This window comes from Acartia tonsa, chromosome 8, assembly GCF_053477335.1.
Source record: "Acartia tonsa isolate MP-2025a chromosome 8, ASM5347733v1, whole genome shotgun sequence".
NCBI classification, from domain to species: domain Eukaryota; kingdom Metazoa; phylum Arthropoda; class Copepoda; order Calanoida; family Acartiidae; genus Acartia; species Acartia tonsa.
In genome coordinates this window covers 37182946-37204560 of record NC_137267.1, presented here as the reverse complement: position 1 = coordinate 37204560, position 21615 = coordinate 37182946, and the positions used below count along the sequence as shown (strand labels likewise).

At 27.5% G+C, this 21615-nt stretch overlaps 2 long non-coding RNA genes and 3 other non-coding genes across 6 annotated transcripts in view; all 5 read right to left on the bottom strand.

Moving 5' to 3' along the window:
• Window positions 1–2125: 2125 nt before the first annotated feature.
• On the bottom strand, window positions 2126–2758 carry LOC145326858 (uncharacterized). The gene is made up of 3 exons (XR_013882007.1): window positions 2717–2758; window positions 2486–2530; window positions 2126–2356 (listed from the first exon to the last, which is right to left on the bottom strand). It is a non-coding gene; the product is annotated as an uncharacterized LOC145326858 (long non-coding RNA).
• Window positions 2759–5880: 3122 nt separating this feature from the next.
• On the bottom strand, window positions 5881–5967 carry LOC145327327 (small nucleolar RNA snR61/Z1/Z11). Its single transcript, XR_013882155.1, has one exon. It is a non-coding gene; the product is annotated as a small nucleolar RNA snR61/Z1/Z11 (small nucleolar RNA).
• Window positions 5968–7442: 1475 nt separating this feature from the next.
• Window positions 7443–7529, bottom strand: LOC145327331 (small nucleolar RNA snR61/Z1/Z11). Its single transcript, XR_013882159.1, has one exon. It is a non-coding gene; the product is annotated as a small nucleolar RNA snR61/Z1/Z11 (small nucleolar RNA).
• Window positions 7530–16480: 8951 nt separating this feature from the next.
• The window catches only part of LOC145326856 (uncharacterized), a 47531-nt gene continuing 42396 nt past the window's right edge, over window positions 16481–21615 (bottom strand). For both annotated transcript variants that reach the window (XR_013881995.1, XR_013881997.1), the window contains one exon: window positions 16481–16528. This is a non-coding gene — a long non-coding RNA (uncharacterized LOC145326856). The remainder of the gene's footprint in view (window positions 16529–21615) is intronic.
• Window positions 16812–16897, bottom strand: LOC145327335 (small nucleolar RNA snR61/Z1/Z11). The gene has a single exon (XR_013882163.1). It is a non-coding gene; the product is annotated as a small nucleolar RNA snR61/Z1/Z11 (small nucleolar RNA).

Below are 21615 nucleotides of genomic sequence, written 5' to 3'. Positions count from 1 at the left end.
GCCCAAAAAATATTACCTCCCTAACAACTGCGCCCCTAGCATCTAAGAAAGCCTAAATTTATCTACCATCTTGTAACGGACAGGAAACACAACCTTACTACTTTTTAAAGGGATGTCTCATTGTAGAAGATCTAAGTTAGATACATACACCAATAGCAACCAGGGTTACAAGGATGAGACAAAAATGATTCTGCCTTTGGTTAACAGTAAACAATTAGGCAAATTAATGGTCTTTGAGAAAGATTTAACCACCATTTTCCTATCTAATCTCATGAATATCAAAATTAATCTTCCCCGAAGTTTTTATGTCTAATTTTGGACTTTGGATTATAATTTGGGGGTAGTAAATTAATTCTAGATTCCATTGCCCCTCCTCCCTCCCTGGATATATAAAATTTGTTGTATCATAGCAGACTCTGAATTAAATTCGTGAGTGTCACTCAAAACTCAGGCCTGCCTTGTTTCTAAACTGCGAAGCTACTCTAAAGTTAATTAGTATAACAAGACATCAAAGTTGAATCTCAAGATCTTTTGGGTATTGTCAGTTTCGTAACATCGCCTCTTGTTTTCATAATATCTTTACTCCTATTTCTAGCCCCTGCGGGGCAATCATCAATATTAACCTAAGCTAAAATGACCTATCAATAGATACGGTGAAAATACGACAAAACGCCCTTAAGAGGAGATGTCACGAAAATGACAATACCCAAACTTATTAAAACAATTAACAGTAGTTGTTCATGTACTTTCAACTATATATCAACACATAGGTTAAATGGAAAACAAACTTCTCCCCCAACCCTTATTTTTAATTTATTTGAAAATAAAAGAGTAGTTAGTATTCTGTGCTTAGTTGGTACTTTGAGGAAATTCACCCTAAACTGCAGCCGCCAGCTGATAAATATAACAATCTATAAAAGCACTTTGACTCGATAATAAAATTCTTGTAGTAAGCAGGGCTCTGATAATATTTAGCACACAAGCGGGTTTTAATAAAAACTTGCAAGTAAATTATTGCAGCTTATACCAACAACGAAATTAACTAGGGAAAAAAATTACGAAACCTATATGTGAATTTTAGTAGTAGTTAAAGGGAACACAAAGATTAACAACCTTTTTATCTGCCCCCTAAATATTATTTTAGACTTAATTCACTTGTTGGCTAGATCTTATTCCGAAAAATATTTTTATTGGAAATATTTTTTTAGTTTCCTTTGCAAGTTGTTATCCTAGCATACAAATATCTCAAAACAATAACAAAAACGACTTGAAACAAAGTGTCATTTTTAGGTATTGTATGACCTAAAGGGTTTCAAACAAAATTTTTATTGGTTATGGGATTTTTATGTAGAGGCATATATTTTGAACACATTTAAAATTAGACTATTAAATACTATTCCTCAAAGGGCACTGCGGCGCTAGTAATCATTCTACGTGTAATTTTAATTAAATTAGAGGAGATAGGCTTTTAAAATATACTAAGAACTTAAGGAAAACCGCGGAGCTCGTAGGAAATATTTGGTTTTGTTAAATTTTTTGATGAATTTATACAGTTTGGTTGAACAGGATTTAGATATATCATTCATTGCGTCACATATATGATGGTACTCTCCTCCAAAATAGTTATATACCTTCCCAGTGCCTATGGAAAGCTACCCCATTGAGGAGAACCCGATCGATTCAGCGGCTAAAAAAATCCTTGTACAGACATCCTGTTACTTTTTTATAAGACTTTGTCATTAAAATTCAAAGACTTTAAAGAACAGAACATTTTATGAATAATAAATTTAATAACAGTAAATTGTTATGAATATTTATTAAATTTCAATATTTATTTACAATCAATAGTAGGTACCATGCATATATATAGATTACATAATAAAAACTTCTCCGTCATTATGAATTCCAACCAAATCCTAAAAACATAAAAATTTTGAAAAAAGAAATAAGAACTTTAAACCAATTAAAGATCATTATTTTTCAGATGTAATTCACATGTATCATTATGTTCAGAAATAAAAGTTTTAATCATTAATAAAGTCATAACAAAGATTAAAACTTATCTTACCTATGAAATATAGTTACTACTAACACCAATATACTCTGCTATCAATTAGTTCTGAAACAAAAACAAAACAGTTACTACAATGCAAGCAAAAAGTATATACAATAGTTAAAAAAAAGATATCAGTTGGTTGATTCTGCTATTATTATTACAACATAAAATTCAGACGTTTTAAATTTCATCACAATATTAACAAAGTAAAGCAACAATTTAATAATAAATACCTTTTAGTCTTGATCTGAATATTTATCCTCAGTATTTACAACATCATTTCAGTACAACCAATCTGATCTGTAAAGAAATAATTTTAGTAAATACAAATTAATTTAGAAATAGTTTATTTCTTAAATTGTCAGAAGAAAATTAACAATCATTATTTTCAGATTGTAGTTTGAATAAAATTCATTAAAATAGATATACCTTTGAATTTTCATAAAAAAGCACTGAATTAATGTTCTGAACACCCTGAAAATATAAAACTGTCAAATATAATATTAAACTTATGATTATCTAAAGGTTTAATTATTTTCAGACGTTTAAGGAAAACTTCATTAACACAAATGGTTTCCGAGGAAACTACGAAAGATTGAAATTGTTTTCATCAGGAAAGAAACTTAAAAATTTCAACCAGAGTATATAATATAACCTCACCTTTAAAGGAGATTGATAAAATTTCTTACATCAGAAGCAATTTGTTCTGGAATAAATAACACTAAATTAGGTTAACATAAATGTAATAACTATAATAATAGAGTTAATTTAAAATATCAGAAGGAAGTCAGCGTTGTGCTTCAAAGTTATCAGAATTATAATGTAGATTCTGGGTTTTACATCATTACTGATAGAAAAAGAAATTTTATAAACTCATACCTATAACAAGGTGCTTTATAGGAAGTTTTGAATCTACTGACAATCCTACAAATTTTACTATATTAATTTTGGTTCTCAAGTTTTGTAAGATATTTGAAAGTTATTAAAATCAGAAGGAAGGCAGCAAAAGTTATGCTTCATAATTATCAGACGGTAATTCAATTACATTTATCATCACTATTAGCATTAATTAAAATCTATTGACAGGACATACCTGTGACAAGTTCTTATAAGTATCTGGAAACTCTAATACACTTAAAACTCCTACAATCAAAATTTGTATTAAAATGGTTTAATATACAGCATATAATGAGCTAGTGATAAATTTCAGTTTAGGTGTAATGCTCTTCATACAACAGTAAAGAGTAGCGAATAATACATAAAAATCATCATTAGAAACATAGAATTTAATTAAAACCATGAAGGAATAAATTTAAGATAAAAGATTAGATAATTCATTTAAAGGAGAAATCGTAGTTTAGTTAATCCAGTAACTTATCACTTTAATCAATTGACTAAAAATAAATATTAACCTTGATAATTTTTCTTTCATTAATATCGCATAATTTTTTATCCATCAACCTACAAAACAAATAATTAGCTTTGAAGATAGAAAAGCAAATGGAAATATTAAGATTATTTCAGCGATCTTGGTGGGGTAGTAATCATTCAACAGTAAGTAGTAGCGAATAATTTGTCATCACAAGTAAACAAGAAATATTAAAGATTACTTGATATTAAGAAAAAAATTACCTAATGTTAAAAAAGCTTCAGTAAAAGCTTCAGCAAAGAATCTTCAAATCTAAATAAATTAAAACATTAGGAAACATGTTATATTACATTATAAATATAGTTTGATCTAATATTATCAGTTGCGAACTTGTTTTCATTAAATTATCAAACAGTCAAGGGATTAATCATCATTTATCAATAAAAAATATACAGGGAGTGTGTTATATTCTGTATTAGATCCCAATCCCCTGTTCAAGAATAGGGTAGGAGAGGTTGGATAGAAATTATGTACAAGGGGGAGAATGATAATAAAACAACATTTTGTTTCTTAAGCAGAATTAACAACCGGAAATATATGAAAAGAATATTTATTACATTGTATGTAAAATACCTTTCTCAATGATGGATAAAGCCTCATTTTGTAGGTAGTTAGGTAGGCATGCAATCCACAAATACTAATAATAAATTCAATTAATACTCAAAATAACACTACTAATTACGAGTATACTTTATAAATAAAAACATTTGTACATTTCTTTTCTTTAATTAACAATATAAAACTTGACAATTAAAGTTGCTAACATAACCTATTTTATTGGACACTAAATTCATTAATTTAAAAAGTATGAAATGCATGAATTTCACTTACTAGTAAGCATGAAAATCTGGTGTAACGTCCAGGGAAAAATAAATTCAAGTTGAAAAATGAGAATGAATCACAAGTCTAGTTTGTGGAACAACTTTCTTTGAACAGAGAATAAATGTCAGTTCAGGAAACTCGTGTTCTAGTATTTATATTCTATGAGCATTTCGATATTTTAAAGCTATTCAAATGGCGCTTTAAAGGGATACCATACTCAAATTAAAACTTCAAATTCATAATTTGCAAATGTAACAAAACGACTGACCAATATAGAATAAAATCTAAATTGGCTAATTAGTAAAGTAATATAATATAAGCAGTATACAAGGAAGAATTGTGCCTGTATTAAGAAACTGGACAATTGGCAAAACTGCTAGAACTAAAATAACATGAATATTTTGTACAATAACCTTTACATCCAGTTAGAGAAAAGAGAATCAAAACGATAGATGCAGCATTTAGGCCTGAAAATAAAAGTTAATATCAATAAGGCCGAAGTATATAAAATAAATATAAGCTAGGTGTTATAAATTTGTTACAGGTTTTTAGCACCAATATAGAATAAAAAGATCTATATTGGCTAATTAAAAAGTATTATAATATAAGCAGAATATTGAAGAGTTGTTCCTGTATGAAATACTGGACAACTGGGTAGACTGCTAATACACAACTTAATCGAGTCAATGACAACAGAAATGAATTTTTACCTAATAACCTTGCTTTCAGAAGGAAGAAAAGTTAAAGCTTCTTTCAGTCCTAAAAAAATACAGAGATATATAAATTTTCTCCTATCTTAAATACAAAACTTGCAAAAATCTTAATAGTCAGTTAAAGATATTTAAATAATCATGTAGATCATAGAAAGAGCAATAAAGTAATCATCATAAGATTAAAGCGAGTATAAATCGCAAAAAATATATATAAAAATTTACCTTTCTAAAGCAAGATAAAAGTAATAAAATCCAAATGACAAAAAGCATTTAATAAAACTCTGCATTACCTGCTAAAAGTTCTTATCAGATTAAAAGCATCAGGTGCAAAAAATCTAACCTTCTGAAAATAATAAAAGCTTCATAACAGAATGAATTCCCCAATTCCCTATTTAAGAATATAACTACTAATATCAGTATTTTGTCAAATTAATATCAAATTACTTCATAGAGTCAAGTATATATAATGCATCATTTGATCACACAAGTTATTAGTTCTTTATAGAGGTAAAAAATGTGAAGTTTGTTTTTACCTGAAATTGAATCTTATTTTCAAGAATGCTGGTTCGGAAATAATCCACCTAAAATTATACTTATTAGATTTACAGTTTAAAATATAATAAAATCTTAATAAATATTTATTATCAGTTCTCCAAGGTTAATCTTCATTCCAATGTCAGGAAATTGCAGCATGTTTTTCCTCATATTAATACAGAGACAAGGGGTGTTTATTCAGAAATTGTAAATTCTTACCTTTAATATATTAACACAAGGCCGACTTCTTTACTGTCACAGTACCTAAAGATATTACATTTTTTATTTTCTTTATCATTTTTTATTTATTTTTTAAAAAACTATTAGTATCAGAGCGCTATGGGATGATTTGGTATTTTTGTTCATCACAGCAATTCAGAAGCAGAACTGGTTAATTTATATCATCATGTTAAATTTTAAAATAAAGGATAAATAATAGTTTATTACCTTTAGAATGTTTACAGTTGTAGTTGAGTTAAACTAAAGAGAATCCAATCCACAATAAACACTAGTTTGGCATTTTATCAACAAACCATCAAAAAAAAAACTAAAAATAAAGTTTGCTTCAATGAGAATAATATTGATAAACAAATAAATTAATTTTAAAAAGTTCTCAGACGTTATTAAGTAAAATCATACATTAGTCATAACCATGCATGTGTTTTAGAAATTCATCATGTAATAATAGGAAACAATCTGGGTAGTATAATAGGATGATATGGTATATTTGTTCATCACTGCAATTCAGAAGCAGAACTGGTTAATTTATATCATGTAAACATTCATGGGAAATAAAATAATAATGTATATTTTTTACCTTAAAGAGTTTATCAGTTGTAGTTTAGCAATGAAGATGTCTAATAAAAATTAGAATTTATGTAACTATTTAAGTAACCTAAAATAGAAATATTTTAGCCAACTACACATTGCACCTTGACAAATAGATCTAGTGAAAGATCCAAGTAATGATAATATTAATATACTGAAAGAATCGATTTATAAGTTCAAATAATAATCATTTTAATAAAAAATCTGAGCCAATCTAATTAACAGTTCTTACCTTAACTCGCGTAAAATCATCAGGTGCAATAAATCTGGTCAACTGAAAATAAGGATAGCTTGAGAAAAGAAAAAATTCTCAATTTTCTATGTAGAAGAATACAAAACTAAACTAAGTTTATTATCAAATTAATATCAATTTACTTCATAGATCATATGATAACATAAAATAAAGCATTTTAACTCAAGTGCCTAGTTCTTAACTTAGAACCTATTTTGTATGTTAGTTTTACCTGAAATTTTTTTTTAGACCTAGAAGAAACATAGATTTTGAAGTTCTTATTTTTTATGTCAGCAATCATCCTTTGAAACTGAAAATTTAACAAGTTATATATTCAGTTTGAATTATAAAGGATAATTTTAATATTAGATATATTTTTATCAGTTCTCCAAGGTTAATCCTCATTCCAATGTCAGGAAATTGCAGCATGTTTTTCCTCATATTAAATTTAAGAAATTCTTTACATGAACAAAAAATTTGAGTAAATATACCTTGTAGAATTCATTTAATATCATAAGCAACTTTAGTAAAGTAGTCTGCATTCACAAATTCTGAATTAAAAGAAACAGTTTAAGAAATAATTTTATTAAATAAAAATTATTAGTTTTGCAAGTATCAGATTGATGGTTGGTGTTAGATTCTGTCATCAAGTAGGTCAGAAAGATAAGACATCATTTAAAATTAAGATAAAATTTAAGTCTTACCTACCATGAAGATAGTAACATTAAGCAGATTGCTGTATAGGCAGCTGACAAATAAAATACCTAAAATTATTACTTTTTCATTTTTATTATTATTTGATATTCTATAAAAAAAAATAATCAACTAGGATCAGAGCGCTATGGGATGATTTGGTATTTTTGTTCATCACTGCAATTCAGAAGCAGAACTGGTTAATTTATATCATCATGTAAACTTTCTTGGGAAATATAATATATAATTTTACCTTCTATAATTTATAAGTTCTAGTTTAGCAATTAGGATGTCCAATAAAAATTAGGATTTCAACAACTATCTAAGTAACCTAAAATAGAAATATTTAATTTAAAGAGAATATGGATGTTAAAAAGAAAGGGATAGTTCACGAAGTGAATTTAAAAAAAATAGTGAACTGAATGGCAAAAACTTTTTTGTCATAAATACAACTTTAGATAGCATTTACTAGTTCATAGAACTTCAAAATTTTTATACAACAAAATACACATAACAACAAAGAATGATCAATAAAATATTTAGTATAGTACTTAAAGTAGTAATCTTTTATATGTCTTAGTAGAATATATTAGGCATTGGATAGATATGATTGCGAGTAAGAATTTTAACTTTGACCTGACCGAACTTTTTTTATTTGACAATATCTCAAAAAGTTAGTGATTTGCAACATAAATTGCATGAGAATGGTTTTTATATAATATATATATATGTATGTTGTATGGTTAGTTGGTATTTCCGCGTGAGATTATGTGTATGTATATTGTAAGTAAACCGGACGGTTTTCTTTATTTTTTTTTAAAAGAATCTATAGAAAACCTGTCCTATTATAATCCGGACGTTACTTTTTATGTTTTTCAAGTAACTTGTCTCAAGGGGAACCCCTGTACAATTTTTTTATAACTCTTGTGAAATATGTGGAAAAAGATTCTCTGATATTGGTGTTTTGGCTATACATATTTGGAAAAAAATAACCATTCTCATGTAATTTGTGGCATATCACTTTAACTTTTTTAGATATTGTCAAATAAAAAAAGTTTGGTCTGGTCAATGTTAAAAATTCTTTAACATATAATCATATCTATCCAATGCCTAATATATTCTACTATGAAATATAAAAGTTCACTACTCAAAGTATCCTAACTCTTTAAATACACTTCGTAGAACTTTCTCTTTAATTTGGAATTGTCAGACATTAGTAAATGCAATCATTCAATTGTCAGAACCATGCATGTGTAATAGAAATTAATCTTTTTTTCGTGTTTTTAAATAACTAAATTATTTACAAAGATCTATTTTAATAACACCACCCTTCACGAGTTTAAATACTCTAATATTTAATATCTAAAGGGGAAGAAAACTACTCCAAAAATTACCTTTAAGAAGATATTTAACTTAAATCCTAATTTCAACATCCTGAAATATATAAAAAAAATTAGAAATAACTTTAAATATAAAAATATTAAAAATAATAAGATTTGAATCAGACATCTAAGGAAGTATTAACTTCACATGCAGTACATCAGTGTAAATCTTTGTAATCATGTAGAAATTTTTGGATAGTTCCAGCCAGAGATTTACAGGAAGAAACAAATTGTACATGTAATTTACCTTGCATCTATAACAGAAACCTTTTACTTTATAAGTTTCTTGTTAGTACACAAAAATAAGAATCTATCTTTTCTTTTCAAAGAATTGTAGTAGCTTCTAAATATTTTCAAGATTTCTAATGAACCTAGAAGTTTTAAAATGTGACTATCCACGAACAAGAGCAAGTGATTTTAAGCACCTCCAGCATTGATCCATAGTATTTTTTTTAGTGAATAAACAAGGTTTATGTTTGATATTTGCTTTATAGTTAATTTCACAATTGTTTTATATGAAAAAAATTTGAAATGTAAAGCATTTTTTGTTGAGTTCAAGGAACAAAATAAAATAAGGCGGCAGAAATCCATCAAATGTTGTAAATTGCAAAATTACATTAATTAAACTGTTTACAAGATACCAACCCTTTTACTAAATATACATTTTTAATCACAATAATATACTTTTGTGTCAAAGCTTTTAACAACAGTTTGAACACATCAAAACATTCAATAATATTGCATCAAACAATGCGCGACATTTCAAAGTTTTATTCATATAAAACCATGGTGGAACCCAACTTTTTTGTCAAGAAAGCAAATATTAAACAAAACACAAGCTTATTTACAAAAAAAAAACAATATTATGGGTCAATGCTGGAAGATGCTTAGAGTCACTTGCTCTTGTTCGTAAATAGTCCGCTTTTATGAAAAAAAATAAATAACAATATATTTCAATAAAATCAAACATCTAAGGAAGACTTAACAGTAGTGGAAACTTCAAAAGATTAGAAAGTGTTTCATCATAGATATCTTAAACTCCTTCAATCTATTAACATTAAGAAAAAACAATAACTTAGCAAGCTAGGACGTACACATTCTGAAGTTAGTTTAAAGGAAAATCTAATATTAACAGGACAGTGGTTTTGTATTTAACTATGCTAAGGAAGAAGATATACAGGTATGACATATCCTCTAAGGAGAGTAACATCTAATCTACCATAATTTAATTTTAGTTTGGTTAAAGCCAGAAATAGATTAGAAATAGAATAGACACTGCCAAAACAATAGAGAACATAAAAATCATAGAGATTTTGTGGCAAATTATCAGCAATAAAATTTTAAAAATGAAAAACACCGCTTAAAATTCTTTTCAGTATCTAATCCCGTAACTATTTTTTCATTTAAAAGCCTTAAGAAAGAATAATTGGGAATCAGACCAAAAAAAATTCAGTATCTGTTATACTTCATGGTCCTCAACTTATTATTGCATTATTTAGACAAGACTAATAATCATCCAGATGTCCAAAACAAAATATGCATTTTTTCAGCATACTAACAAACGTATATTATACTCGCAACAACACTACCATCACAAGAAAAATACAAATTTTATAACCTTGACATGTCCCTAGGCCTACAAAGCTTTTTAGTTTAGGTTTTGTTGTTATCATAGACATTGGACAAAGAGTTAATTAGCAATAGAAAATTTGAAGAGGCGATTTACCCCTAAATCCTTTTCTACAGACAGAATAAGTTACTGTATTTATAAGAAAATAGACATTTCAAAGATTAACATAAATATTATTTCGAAAAGTTGTCCTTCTAACTTAATTTAAAGATCTTTCGAATTCTACATATTTCTCTGCAAAGTCAAAAACAGACATTTCACGTAATGATAATCTTTCAAGTAAAACAGACATTTCATTTCAATGATAATCTTTCAAGAAAATAGTAATACTGACAATATCTTGCAAGTACAGCAAATTTTCTTGAGATACAAATTAATATAAAATATAAATTAATAACAAATATTATTTAGAATATTTATTAAATTTCAATATTTATTACATTCATTGCTATTAAATATATAGCTTACATAGAAGAAAGTTCACAATACACTAATATTCCATCCAATCCTAAAATATTAAACTATTATTACATAAGAAATAGAAATGTTTATCTAATTAAAATTAATATTTTTCAGATGTAATTCACATGTATCATTATATTCAGTAATACAAGTTTTAATCATTAATGAGAGAAAGTCAAAGTTTAAGACGTATCCTACCTATGAATTACAGATACTACTCAACACAAATAAGATACTACATCGCTATCAATTAATCCTGAAACAAAAAAACAGTTACGACAATGCAAGCAAAAAGTATATGCAATAGTTTAATAAAGAAGTCAGTTGGTTGATTCTGCTATTTTTATTACAACATAAAATTCAGACGTTTTAAATTCATCACAATATTAATAAAGTAACATAAAAACATCAATTTTATATTAGAATACCTTTGTCTTAATCTTATCTCTAGCATTTCCAAAACCCTTTCAGTAGAAACTGTCTTATCTGTAAAGAAAAAATTTTAATTAATTTTGAAATAGTGTATTTTCATAAATTTTAGAAGAACATACAATCAGATTGTCAGATTGTAGTAAAAGGGGGGGGGGAGGGGTGAAATGTAGTGACTCGTGCCACGACATACCAGCAATTTTATTTCGGGTACTACTCCCTTAGTTTTAGAGATAATTGGATGAAGTCTTTTGGGCTGGGTCAGTTATTACCCCAACTATTGGTATCTTTAAAAAAAAACGTCCGCCACAGTTTTCCGCCGCCACCAAAGAAAATTTTTTTTGCATTTCTCGCCGAATTGGGCAATATGTAATCATTTGAGACCATGTTATTTTTTTCAAAAAATTTTCCCCTTACAAGCAGCCCTGTGGGGGGACTTAGTCATTAAAGCAGGGATGCTTGTAAGGGGAAAATTTTAAAAAAAAAAATAACATGTCTCAAATGATTCCAAATTGCCTAATTTGGCGAGAAATGCAAAAAAAAAATTTTTTTTGTTGGCGGCGGATAACGGCGGCGGACGGCGGGAGCGGCGGTCCCGCCGCAGTTTTTTTTTTTTGAAGATACCAATAGTTGGGGTAATTACTGACCCAGCCCCAAAGACTTCATCCAATTATCTCTAAAACTAAGGGAGTAGCACCCAAAATAAAATTGCTGATATGTCGTGGCACGAGTCACCACATTTCCCCCCCCCCCCTTTATCAATATAAAGGGAACAAGTAATTCATTAAAATAAAAAATATACCTTTGAATTTTCTTTAACACTGAATTAATGTTCTTGACATCCTGAAATTGTAAAACTGTAATTGAAGATAAAAACTTAACCTTATCTAAAGGTTTAATTTTTATCAGACATTAAAGGAAAACTTCATTAACACAAGGTTTCAGAGGAAACTACGAAAGATAAAAATTGTTTTCATCAGGAAAGAAACTTTAAAAATAAAAGGAACAAGTAGTTCATTAAAATATATATACCTTTGGATTTTCTTAAAACACTGAATTAATGTTCTTAACACCCTGAAAATATATAACTGTAAATTGAAGCTAAAAACTTAAGCCTATCTAAAAGTTTAATTTTTATCAGACGTTTAAGGAAAACTTCATGAACACAAAGTTTCAGAGGAAACTACGAAAGATTAAAATTGTTTTCATCAGGAAAGTAACTTTAAAAATAAAACCAGAGTATATAAAATATAACCTTACCTTTACAGGAGATTTAACAATTTCTTTCATCAGAAGCAATATCACCTAGAAAAAAAAACACTTTTAATTATGTTAACATAAATGTAATAACTATTATTGAGTTAATTTAAAATATCAGAAGGAAGTCAGCGTTGTGCTTCATAATTATCAGAATATAATGTAGGTTCTGGGTTTTACATCATTATTAACAGAATAAGAAAATTTTTTTAACTCTTACCTATGACAAGATGCTCAATCGGAAGTTTTGAATCTACTGACAAGCCTGCAAATTTTACTTTATTTATTTGGTTTTTAAGTTTTAAAAAATATTTATAAGTTAATAAAATCAGAAGGAAGGCAGCAAAAGTTATTTACTAAGTATATTTGCGATAACTTTTATTTAATGAAATCTTCCAATTTTTAACATGTATAAAACGGCCTGCTTAATTGCTTCAAGTTCCATGTCAGATCTATATAGGAAATAAATGTCTATAAACGAGCTCAAGTTTTCCAAGGAATATTTGTTGAAAACTCATAGTGCTCCAATAATCCATAATAAACTCTCATTGCCCAGAACGATAAGACCCATTATTTTACTTTAATAAAAATAAATTCCTTTTTTTAATTTCATGTTGCTATTTACCTTATATCAATGTATTTAATTTCTAATCATAAAAAAGAAAATTTAGATTTATAATATAATAAATTTAAGAAAACTCTGTTTTAAAAGAATTCGATTGTGGCGACACTTTGTGTGTTCAAATATTAAACTAAAATTGTAATCATCATCATTAACCCTTTGGTGATGGTAATGTAAAGAAAAAAATATAATTTAAAAAATCTTTTTAAAATCATTTAGATAATTAAATATTTACTTTTTTTTAGATAGTAATGCCGGGTGAGGAAAATAGATTTATTGAGAAATAGATATGCATATAGAAAACTAGCCAATAGGGAGATAATTATATCGAGCCAACTCTAGTGCTTCATAATTATCAGACGGTAATTCCATTACATTTTATCATCATTATTAGCATTAACAATACTAATGAATAATAAAATGTACCTTTTGCATGTTATTATGTCTTCAAGTGATTAACGTAGAAGACTCATCAAAGTCCTGCAATTAAAATTTATATTTATATTAATAAGGTTTTCATTACAGCATACAATGTACTGATAATACATTTCAGTTATAGGTGTGAATATCTTCATACATCAGTAAAGAGTAGCGAATAATACAAGAATTATCATTAGTAACACAGCATTTAATTAAAAGTATAAAAGAATAAATTTAAGATAAAAGATAAGATAATCATTTAAAGGAAAAATCTTAGTTTAGTTAACCCATTATCCCTTTAATCCATTTACTAAAAATAAATATTAACCTTAATAATTTTTTCTTTCATTAATATCACATAATTTATTGTCCATCAACCTACAAAAACAAACAATTAGCTTTAAAGATAGAAAAGCAAATGGAAGTATTTGAGATTATTTCAGTGATCTTGGTGGGGTAGTAATCATTCAACAGTAAGTAGTAGCGAATAATTTGTCATCATAAGTAAATATAATATCAAACATTGCTTAATATTTAAGAAAAAGTACCTCGTGATTAAGTAAGCTTCATTATAAGAAAATCTTCAAATCTAAATAAATTAATACATTAGGAAACATGTTATATTAACTTATAAATTTACTTTGATCTATTATTATCAGTTGCGAACTTGTCTTCATTAAAAGGGATTATTCATCATTAATATAAAAGAAATATACAGGGGGTGTGTTATATTCTGAATTAATTCCCAATCCCCTGTTCAAGAATAAAAGAGAGGGGGGTTGGATAGTAATTATGTACGAGGGGGAGAATGATAATAAAAAAACATTTTGTTTCTTATGCAGAATTAACACCAGAAATATATGAAAAGAATATTTATTACATTGTATGTAAAATACCTTTCTCAATGATGGATAAAGCCTCATTTTGTAGGTAGTTAGGTAGGCATGCAATCCACAAATACTAACAGTAAATCCAATTAATACTCAAAATAACACTACTAATCAGGGTTTCGGATCCGCATTGATTTTTTGCGGATCCGGATCCGGATCCTCAAAATTTGGTCAGTGCGAATCCGGATCCTGTTCCGGATCCTTGACAATAAAAATAAAATCACCAAACTTTTCAAAAATATTTATTCTTTAATTCGAAGTCAAAAATACTTTTAATTTTCAAGTCTGACCCTAAACCTTAAAGATTGGCTCTCATCAAGAGAATGTCTGAGATTTTATATAAATTTAGGTAGATTTTTCTATTTTTTCCGCATTTTTTTGAGTCCAAGGATCCGGATCCGGATCCGCATTTTTTTGCGGATCCGGATCCTTGGGCTCGAAAATATGCGGATCCTTGCGGATCCGGATCCGAAACCCTGCTACTAATTATGAGTAACCTTTATAAATAAAAACATTTGTACATTTCTTTCCTTTAGTTAACAATTTAAAACTTGACAATTAAAGTTGCTAACATAACCGATTTTATTAGACACTAAATTCATTAATTTAAAAAGTATGAAATGCATGAATTTCACTTACTAGTAAGCATGAAAATCTGGTGTAACGTCCAGGGAAAAAAAATTCAATGTCATATTCCAGTTAAAAAATGAGAATGAATCACAAGTCTAGTTTGTGGAACAACTTTCTTTGAACAGAGAATAAATGTCAGTTCAGGAAACTCATGTAACAAAACAACTGACCAATGTAGAATAAAATCTAAATTGGCTAATTAGTAAAGTAATATAATATAAGCAGTATACAAGGAAGAATTGTGCCTGTATTAAGAAACTGGACAATTGGCAAAACTGCTAGAACTAAAATAACATGAATATTTTGTACAATAACCTTTACATCCAGTTAGAGAAAAGAGAATCAAAACGATAGATGCAGCATTTAGGCCTGAAAATAAAAGTTAATATCAATAAAGCCGAAGTAAATAAAATAAATATAAGCTAGGTGTTATAAATAAAATTTGTTACAGGTTTATAGCACCAATATAAAATAAAAGATCTATATTGACTAATTAACAAGTATTATAATATAAGCAGAATATTGAAGAATTGTTCCTGTATGAAATACTGGACAACTGGGTAGACTGCTAATACACAACTTTAACGAGTCAATGACAATGAATTTTTACCTCATAAACTTGCTTTCAGAAGGGAGAAAAGTTAAAGCTTCTTTCAGTCCTAAAAAAATACAGAGATATATAAATTTCCTCCTATCTTAAGTACAAAACTTGCAAAAATCTTAATAGTCAGTTAAACATATTAAAATAATCATGTAGATCATAGAAAGAGCAATAAAGTAATCATCATAAGATTAAAGTGAGTTAAATCGCAAAAAAATACATAAAAATTTACCTTTCTAAAGCAAGACAGGGGTGTATATTCTGCATGGGATCCCCGGCTTAGGGGGAGGGGGAAAAAAAATAAAAAATAAGTGGTTGGAGGGAAAAAAAAATGTAAAAACTAAGAAAACTGAAAACATTTTTTCAATTTCGCCCCCCTCCTTTGTTAAAAAACTAAAAAAATGTGTGGTAGGAGGGATAAAATAAATAAAATATAGAGTTCTTTAAATATTTTTCTATTTTTCCCCCTACTTTTTAAGAAAAATCTAGGGGGAAAAAATTTGTAGCAGGGGAAAAAAAATAAATCTTGTGCAGAATATACATCCCTGAAGCAAGATAAAAGTAATAAAATCCAAATTATAAAAAGCATTTAATTAAAATCTGCATTACCTGATAAAAGTAATTAATAGATTCAAAGCATCAGGAGCAAAAACAATCTGAAAATAATAAAAGCTTCAGAACAGAATATAATCCCCAATACCCTATTTAAGAATAAAACTACTGATATCAGTATTTTGTCAAATTAATATCAAATTACTTCATAGAGTCGAGTATATATTATGCATCATTTGACCACACAAGTTATTAGTTCTTTAAATAGGTAAAAAATGTGAAATTTGTTTGTTTTTACCTGAAATTGAATCTTATTTTGAAGAAAGCTGGTTCGGAAATAATCCACCTAAAAATATACTTTTTATATTTACAGTTTGAAATTTAATAAAATCTTAATTAATATTTTTTCTCAGTTCTCCAAGGTTAATCTTCATTCCAATGTCAGGAAATTGCAGCATGTTTTTCCTCATATTAATACAGAGACAAGGGGTGTTTATTCAGAAATTGTAAATTCTTACCTTTAATATATTGACAAAAGCAGACTTCTTTACTGTCACAGTACCTAAACATATTACATTTTAAATCTTCTTTATCATTTATGATTTATTTAAAAAAAAAAACTATTACTAGTATCAGAGCGCTATGGGATGATTTGGTATTTTTGTTCATCACTGCAATTCAGAAGCAGAACTGTTTATTTATATCATCATGTTAAATTTTAAAATAAAGGATAAATAATAGTTTATTACCTTTAGAATGTTTACAGTTGTAGTTAAGTTAAACTTAAGAGAATCCACAATCAACATTAGTTTGGCATTTTATCAACAAACCATCAAACATATAACATTTTTAAATTAGAAATGGCCTAAGAATTTAAAATATTAAAAATAATAAGATAAGAATCAGACATCTAAGGAAGTATTAACTTCACATGCAGTAATTCAGTGTAAGTCTTTGTAATCATGTAGGAATTATTGGGTAGCACTTGCCAGAGATGTACAGGAGAGATGTACAAGAAGAGACAAATAGTACATGTAATTTACCTTGCATCTATAACAGAAACCTTTTAGTTTTTAAGTTTTTTGTTAGTACACAAAAATAAGAATCTACCTTTTCTTTTAAAAGTATTGTAGTAGCTTCTAAATATTTTCAAGATATTTAGTGAACCTAGAATTAAAGTTTTAAAATGGGACTGAAAATTTGAAATGTAAAGCATTTTTTAAAGCAATATCATCTACTGCTTTGTTGAGTTCAAAATAAAAGAAGACTGCAGAAAAGCATCAAATGTTGTAAGTTGCAAAATTACATTAATTAAACTGTTTACAAGATACCAACCCATTTTCTAAATATACATTATTAATCACAATAATTTAGTGTCAAAGCTTTAAACAGTTTGAACTCATCAAAACATTCGATAATATTGCATCAAACAAAGTTTTTTTTTCATATAAAACCATGGTGAAACCAACTTTTTTGTCGATAAAGCAAATATTAAACATAACCCTAGCTTATTTACAAAAAAATTATTATGGGTCAATGCTGGAAGATGCTTAGCATCACTTGCTCTTGTTCGTAGATAGTACTCTTTAATGAAAAAAAAAATAAAAAATGTATTTTAATAAAATCAAACATCTAAGAAAGACTTCACAGTAGTGGAAACTTCAACAGATTAGAGTATATCATAGATATCTTAACCTCCTTCAATCAATTAACATTAAGAATAAACAATAACTTAGCAAGCTAGGACGTAAACATTCTGAAGTTGGTTTAAAGGAAAATCTAATATTAACAGGACAGTAGTTTTCTGGAATTAAACTATGTTATGGAAGAGGATATACCGGTATGACATATCCTTAAAGGAGAGTAACGTCTTATCGACCATAATTTAATTCAAGCCAGAAATAGAACTTGACACTATGCTAGAAAATTAGAGTACATAAAAGTCATAAATTTAGGTTTTGTTGTTATCACAGTCATTTGACCAGAGTTAGAGTAAGCAATATGAAACTTGCAGAGGCGATTTTACCCTAAATCCTATTTTACAGAAAATAAGATATTATATTTATAAGAAAATAGACATTTCAGAGATTAGCATAAATATTATTTCCACAAATTATCCTTTTAACAAATTAATTTAAAGAGCTCTCGAATTCTATATATTTTCTGCAAGGTCAAAAACAGACATTTAAATATTCTATTCGATGATAATCTTTCAAGAAAATAGTAATAATGACAATATCTTGCAAGTACAGCAAATTTTCTTGAGAAACAAATATATAAAAATAAAATTAATAACAAATATTTAGAATATTTATTAAATTTCAAAATTTATTACATTCATTGCTATTAAATATATAGCTTACATAAAAGAAAGTTCACAATAATCGAATATTCCATCCAAACCTAAAATATTAAACTATTATTACATAAGAAATAGATTAGTATATCTAATTTAAAATTAATATTTTTCAGATGTAATTGACATGTATCATTATATTCAGTAATATAAGATTTAATCATTAATAAAAGAAAATTAAACGCTTAAGAAATATCCTACCTATGAAATACAAATACTACTCAACACAAATATGATACTACATCGCTATCAATTTGTCCTGAAATAAAAACAAACAGTTACGACAATGCAAGCAAAAAGTATATACAATAGTTTAATAAAAATCAGTTGGTTGATTCTGCTAAAATTATTACAACATAAAATTCAGACGTTTTAATTTTCATCACAATATCAATAAAGTAACACAAAAGCATCAGTTTTATATTAGAATACCTTTTAATCTTAATCTTATCTCAAGCATTTCCAAAACCCTTTCAGTAGAAACAGTCTTATCTGTAAAGAAAAAATTTTAGTAATTAAAATAATTAAAAGTATATTTTCTAAAATTATAATAAGAAAAAAAACATAAAAATTTTCTGATTGTAGCTTAAATTCAAAATATTTAAGGGAAACAAGTGTTAAAGAAATATACCTTCAGCAGTTTTTCTTACAACACTGAATTAATGTACTAGACACCCTGAAAATATAAAACTGTCAAATATAGGTATAAAACTTAATATTATCTAAAGGTTTAATTTTTATCAGACGTTAAAGGAAAACTTCATAAACACAAGGTTTCAGAGGAAACTACGAAAGATTAAAATTGTTTTCATCAGGAAAGAAACTTTAAAATTTAAACCAAAGTATATAATATAACCTTACCTTGACAGGAGATTAGTAAAATTTCTTTCATCACAAACAATTTCACCTAGAAAAAAACAACACTTTTAATTATGTTAACATAAATGTAATAACTATTATTGAATTAATTTAAAATATCAGAAGGAAGTCAGCGTTGTGCTTCATAATTATCAGAATATAATGTAGGTTCTGGGTTTTACATCATTATTAACAGAATATGAAAATATTTTTAACTCTTACCTATGACAAGGTGCTCAATCGGAAGTTTTGAATCTTTTGACAAGCCTGCAAATTTTACTTTATTAATTTGGGTTCTCAAGTTTTATAAAATATTTAGAAAATATTGAAATCAGAAGGAAGGCAGCAAAAGTTATGCTTCATAATTATCAGACGGTAATTTCATTACAATTTATCATCATTAGTAGCATTATTAATACTTTTAAGTAATAACACGTACCTTTAGGCTTTGGCACATTATTATGTCTTCAAGTGATTAACGTAGAAGACTCATCTGTATCAAAGTCCTGCAATTAAAATTTATATTTATAAAGTTTTCATTTCAGCATACAATGTACTGGTGATACATTTCAGTTATGGGCAGGGTTTCGGATCCGTATTGATTTTATGCGGATCCGGATCCGGATCCTCAAAATTTGGTCAGTGCGGATCCGGATCCGGATGCGGATCAGGATCCTACTGGATCCGGATCTTTGACAATAAAAATAAAATCACCAAATTTTAAAAAAAATTTTATTCTTTAATTCAAAGTCAAAAATACTTTTAATTTTCAAGTCTGAACCTAAACCTTAAAGATTGGCTCTCATCAAGAGAATGTCTGAGATTTTATATAAATTTAGGTAGATTTTTCCATTTTTTCCTTATTTTTTGGAGTCTAAGGCTCCGGATCCGCATTTTTTTGCGGATCCGGATCCTTGGACTCAAAAATATGCGGATCCTTGCGGATCCGGATCCAGATCCGGATCCGAAACCCTGGTTATGGGTGTGAATATCTTCATACATCAGTAAAGAGTAGCGAATAATACAAGAATCATCATTATTAGAAAGCATTTAGTAAAAAACATAAAAGAATAAAGTTAAGATAAAAGATTGGATAATTCATTTAACAGAGAAATCTTAGTTAAGTTAATCAATTATCTTATCCCTTTAATCCATTAACAAATAAATATTAACCTTGATAATTTTTCTTTCATTGTTATCACATAATTTATTGTCCATCAACCTACAAAACAAACAATTAGCTTTGAAGATAAAAAAACAAATGAAAATATTTGACATTATTTCAGCGATCTTGGTGGGGTAGTAATCATTCAACAGTAAGTAGTAGCGAATAATTTGTCATCATAAGCAAGAAATATCGCACATCGCTTAATATTTAAGAAAAAAAGTACCTCATGATTAAGAAAGCTTCGTTATTTTAAGAGAATCTTCATATCTAAATAAATTATAACATTTAGAAACATGATATATTTCATTATAATTTTACTTTGATCTAATATTATCAGTTGCGAACTTGTCTTCATTAAATTATCAGACAGTCAAGGGATTAATCATCATTATATATTGTGTGTATTCTGAATTAGATCCCAATCCTCTATTCAAAAATGGGAGAGGGGGAGTAAGATAGAAATTATGCATGAGGGGGAGAATGATAAACATTTCTGTGCAGAAATTAACACCACTGGAAATAAATAAATATTTATTGGATTGTATGCAAAATACCTTTCTCATCGATGGATTAAGCCTCATTTTGTAGGTAGTTAGGTAGGCATGCAATACACAAAAACTAATAATAATAAATCCTATTAATACACAAAATAACAGAAGTTATGGGTATTTTTATAAATAAAAATAATTTCTTTACTTTAGTTAACAATGTAAAACTTGTCAATTTAAGTTGCTAACATAAACCTAATTTATTAGACAGTTAATTCATCAATTTAAAAAGTATGAAATACATGAATTTCACTTACTAGAAAGCATGAAAATCTTGTGTAACGTCCAGGTCAAAATAAATTCAATGTCATATTCCAATAGAAAAATGGGAATGAATCACAAGTCTAGTTTGTGGAACAACTTTCTTTGAACAGAGAATAAATGTCAGTTCAGGAAACTCGTGTTCTAGTATTTATATTCTATGAGCATTTCGATATTTTAAAGCTATTCAAGTGGTGCTTTAAAGGGATACCATACTCAAATTAAAACTTCAAATTCAATAT